The sequence below is a fragment of the Impatiens glandulifera genome, unplaced genomic scaffold, assembly GCF_907164915.1.
Source record: "Impatiens glandulifera unplaced genomic scaffold, dImpGla2.1, whole genome shotgun sequence".
Classification (NCBI taxonomy): domain Eukaryota; kingdom Viridiplantae; phylum Streptophyta; class Magnoliopsida; order Ericales; family Balsaminaceae; genus Impatiens; species Impatiens glandulifera.
The window spans coordinates 5,001-10,197 of NW_025919284.1; the positions used below are offsets into that span (position 1 = coordinate 5,001).

Below are 5,197 nucleotides of genomic sequence, written 5' to 3' on the forward strand. Positions count from 1 at the left end.
TAATGAAATTAAATGGATAACTCAAAGCTTCTGTGAGCAACGGCCTTAATAAAATTTCCTTAGACTGCACATATTCACAACTGACATAAAGCTTAAGTGCAATACAAGGAATATATTGTCATGCAGTAAACTATATGGGGAGCAAATTAATACATAAAGGATACAACATGGTATATTGTTCCTAATGGTTTACAGCTACCATTCAATTGATAATATGAAACTTAACTAAATCTGCATATTAATCGTCAAATAACAGCGATAACCCCATGCCCCAAGGAAATAAATAGGAGAAAAGGAAATGCTAATTTCATGTTCCATCTATCTCATAATGCAAAGACCACCATTTTTTGTTAGTTAAGGACAGTTATTCAAGGAAAGACGAAGAGAGCTAGAAAAGGTAATCAATTAATTTCACCTGTAAGAGTGATAGGTCCCTTAGAATTTCAATGTTGTCTGGATCAATCCTTAAAAGCATTTCTGTAGTACTTAATTGCCTCTCTGTATTCTCTGTCTGACCGATATATGAGACCATAAACATGCCAGCAAACATGACTTTTGAGATCATTCTGTGTCAAAGAAAATGTTGGAACAAATATTACTCAATAATTTTATCCTATAATATGGTGCAAAAGCTAAACCAGCACTTACAACAAAGTGGAAGGACAAAACAGGCATAAATACAAGGCATGGAAAATTTATTCTAACCTTCAGTCCAAGCCGTACAAGTTCATAAGCTTCTGCTTTGCGGTCCATGCAGTTCAATGTCAAACCCTTCATTGATAAGGTTTCTGGAAACCAAGAAAAATAACATATAAATGAAGAACCCTCAAAGAGAATCACGACACATACCAAATTGGTGCAAGAACCATAAAACAACATGCTAAACAAATTTTGGGCCACACACACCACATCATCAACAGTGGCTGCAGAAATCTATCACTTCCAAATTGTCATAATTCCTATAATCAAACAAATGCTATGCCAGCTCTATTACCTTTCCATTTTATTTCACAAATACATATAGAACTAGATAGACATTCATATGCATGTTACATGGACTATTTGGATACACTTTATGTTTCTGGATCTATCTTACTAAGTTCTGATTTTAGACGTGATCTCATCTAGATCATATCCACTGACATAAAAAGTGTTTCCAAATGAAGCCACAATTTAACTCCCCCCAATTTTGAGCTACAGTTGAGGAGAAGATAAAGAGGAATAGGAAGGTAGCATATCCTAGAACCATGAAGATAAAGAAGAACAGGGGGTAGCACATCCTAGAACCCAGAGAAAAAAGGAGGATATGTCGTGTGCAATAAAGAGGAAAGACAGTATAAGAGAACATTCAATTAAGGAGGATAGATGGCAAAGAACTAATCAAAGGACAAATTGTGCCAGGGTTAATGAAGAGAATGATTTTCCAATAAAAAAAATAATGATGAGGTGTTGCAAGTATATATAATGTCCTTAGAGTGTCTAAGGAACATAAAGATAGGTAGGAGAGAATATTACGATCAATATGGATTGGGACATTATGATAGGGTCAAAGTGGTTTAATTCTTATTTGAAGCAAATTACAACTACATATAATGTCAGCCTATACTACTTACGACTGCCACAATATTCACATTAATGTATGCATATTAGCAAGAACACACTTTCAACTGAATCATAAATGTTTTAATTTGACGCTCTTTAGATTCATGCACATAAAACAAAAATTCATTAAGAAATATATTTCATAGTCAAAGAAGTGAATAGCCCACATAATAACATATAATATGCATCGTAACACAAATCCAATGAAATAATAGGCCATGTAATACTGCTTACCTCCATGGTTTGGAAACTTCTTCAATATGGCATCTGCTGCCTTCAAACCCTTCTTATACTGCTTTGTTTCATATGATTTCTGCAAGTATGACATTCATTAGGGCACGTATCCACTGTAACTATCACATACAGATATCTAAACAGTGTTGGTCATTATTGGAACTTAACCATAAAAGAAATTCCCATACAACATCGTTAACAGTTGGAACTTTTCACAACCATGATTTCGAAACTAAACAAAAAATAAATCAGATTCGATTGCCACTAAGAACGCTCTGAATTCAAAGGGTGGCATTATAGCAACCACCCAAGGAAAAAATTCGGGTCACAAAAAAAAGAACTAAACTGAAAAAGAATAGTATGTCACCTAAAATCACTCTTAGAAACTTGTGATTACATTGAAATGAACTCTGATTTGCTGTCCATGTATAACCAAAGATTCAAAATATTATGTTACCAGGAAAGTCTCAAACCACAAAAATAATTCAGAGAAAAGAAAATGGCCTATCTTTCAGGCCACTTATCTCCACTTTTTCCAGTGGAACAAAGGTTTCCATAGGGAGTGTTCTTCTTTAGAGTCATAAGGAGAAACGGAGAAAAGAAAACTTGGTTTTATGGCCTGTTTTATTGGATGCTCAGAATGTGAAACTTCGAACTGATTTTGATGAAATTTCAGTATGTTGTTTCCAGCAAGAATAGCTGTACATGGCCCATTGTGATACATGACATGTTCATTATTATAATTTGTGAAACCTGCCATATTCTTGTTGATTCTTCTTGGAGTTCAACTTAGAGAAGAAATATTCTTAAAGCTAACCAACATTGAGACTTTTGTTCATTCTGTACCTCTAATGGACACAACATGATTCCATCCAATGGGTTTCCTGATATAATCGGATATGTCGAAGTATGTATTTTCTCAACTAAGTAGCTTTTTTTGTTATCATTCACTATGGTACAAAATACTTCTAATTACCCAACCATGTGTCATTGCCTGATAGTCCCTTCGAAACCCTAATATCTAATTTGTATCACACTATGACTATTTTGGAACTGTGTTTTTTTCTGTTAATATTAGCTGGTGAAGGAGATGAGTTTGTTTCTTGGGTAGCTCTCTTGTTCTGTTGGCTCCTTTGATCAGTATCTCTTTCCTAAGGTTATGAGGACATCTATTCATGAATATTTACAAAAAATGTCCTTCAAGCTATAAACCCATGTATAATTAGGGTCTTATGGTACCTCAAAACACTTTATTAGCAAGCATGAGTATCTTATTGCTGATGTGGTTTGCAAGCCCTTGAGGGCTTACACTTTTCATCCCTAGCAAAATTAGGTTTTATACTGTAAAGAAAACTTGATGCTTGCTCAGTAAGAATAGGTAATAACTATGGTTACAAATGTGTTTCAGATGTTCAAAATAGGAATGCTAACACTCATGCTCATTTAATCAAGTTTGTGATGAATAAAAGTAAAGAACCTTGTCCGTCTACAATTATGATGCCATAGCACTACAAAATCTAATGGTACAAGACCTAGAAAAGTTCCACACTAATGTAGCAAAAGATAATATTAAAATTGTATCACTTGGTAAATCTAACAGGTAAATCAAAACACCCTTTCTATTAAAACATATTACAATAGTAATCACATTAAATTAGTAACTAGCTCAATACTTTTTTATCACTTAATTCCTTTCATTTAAATTTAGATAAAAAAAAAATTAAAATTTAAGATAATAAAATTTTACAATTTTATATTAAAAAAATAAATTAATATTTATAAATTAAAAAATATATATTATCCTTAAAAAAGTGATCATACTAGATGATTGTAACAGAGTTTATTGCCCATATCACAAATTTAGTTTTCTTGCAAGGAATTTGTGAAAATTATCCTTCAAAATACCTAGTTACACAAAATACTTATGTAGTAAGTATCAAATTGATCTAACTAACTTGTAACAAGAAATTAGACTAATGCAATTAACTTGTAACAAGAAATTAGACTAATGCAATAGCAACATGAAACGGTGATATAATATCCCTATTTAGAAACACCTAGATAACAAAAACAAATGGCCAAATGACAAGATTTTCTTGTCATAAAACCTCCTATACTTTGAATCAACTTCAGTAAGGTAGTAAGTACCTAGAGCTAGAAGGCTGCAGTCCTTATTTGTCACAAAACCGTTGGCCAAATCCCTCGTGAACATTTTGTGAAAATGAAATTATCTTTGATGCGATAGCCTGCATTATTACACTTTTCAACATTAGTAAAGCAATATCCTGTATTTCTTTCTTTATAGCAACTGAGATTTAAGGAAGATGATGATGACACACCTCTCCTCAGTAAACAGTCATCACATGCAGAGTAAAATCCCCTCCCGCGGTACTAGTGAACAATTCCCCTTCAAAATCAGGATAACACTTTTTAAATAACCCTAGTTTGTCTCAAAATTATGGAAAACTCTGATAATTTCTGGGATTCACAGAATTGTAATGATACAAACCCTAGATTAAGAAGAATCTCCATTTCAAATTTCAATAATACAGTTCATACTTCATATATCCCTCGTACAAACCTTAAATGAAGAACAATCTCCATTCAAAATTTCAATAATACAGTTCATACATCATATATCTCTCTCAGGATAAATAAATAGACAATGATCGCATTTACTGCCTGATAATGAATCATTACGATCTTCAATAAGGATTAACTTACCTAAAGAAGCAAGTACTTTCCAGTCCTCGACCTCGTTTGGAAGTGAACTCCGACTTCGGCGATGTTAATGTAAATACGGTGAGCGACGGCGACACAACCGGAATCCTCAAATTAACGTTGGCGTAGTACTTCCTTGGCCGTCCTCTCTTCTTCTTCCTACTCAGATCGCCGCTGCTGACTATGGATGTGACTCCTGTGCTCATTACGGCGTTTGAACAAGTGTTAATAACAGCCCTATTTACGATCGGCGGAACTGGTACGAAAGGCATACTCACCGGCGGCGGTGATTCGTTCTCGGAAAGAGAAAGCGAAGCAGATCGCCACTGTCCTTCTCTTGCATCAAAGATAAAAGTTGAAACCCTAACCTGATAGAGGAGAGGAGGCGTGTTGATAATTAATCAAAAATAATTTATTCTTAAATTCATTTTATTTGCTTCTATATATAATAATATAAATATTCAATTTTTTAACTTCATATTTATTTGTATTAAAAAATTTATATTTAATTGACTCAAAATATAAATAATTTAAGTTTTGAGATAAAATAAATAAGAAGAAGAATTAGACAAAGTTGTATTAAATTTGATAAAAAGTTTCTAAATGAAAAATTGTAAAAATTATATGTCAAGCATTAAAC

The 5,197-nt window shown here is 33.1% G+C and overlaps 1 long non-coding RNA gene across 2 annotated transcripts in view; it reads right to left on the bottom strand.

The window, feature by feature from the left end:
- Positions 1 to 4,956, bottom strand: part of LOC124917758 — a 5,759-nt gene extending 803 nt beyond the window's left edge. Inside the window, exons 1-7 of one of the 2 annotated variants that reach the window (XR_007097222.1) lie at positions 4,836 to 4,956; positions 4,561 to 4,753; positions 4,176 to 4,243; positions 3,985 to 4,082; positions 1,837 to 1,915; positions 706 to 788; positions 416 to 566 (exon numbers count right to left, since the gene is read on the bottom strand). This is a non-coding gene — a long non-coding RNA (uncharacterized LOC124917758). Of the gene's footprint in view, positions 1 to 415; positions 567 to 705; positions 789 to 1,836; positions 1,916 to 3,984; positions 4,083 to 4,175; positions 4,244 to 4,560 lie in introns of both variants that reach the window. The other variant, XR_007097221.1, reaches the window with a different exon arrangement.
- Positions 4,957 to 5,197: the final 241 nt, after the last annotated feature.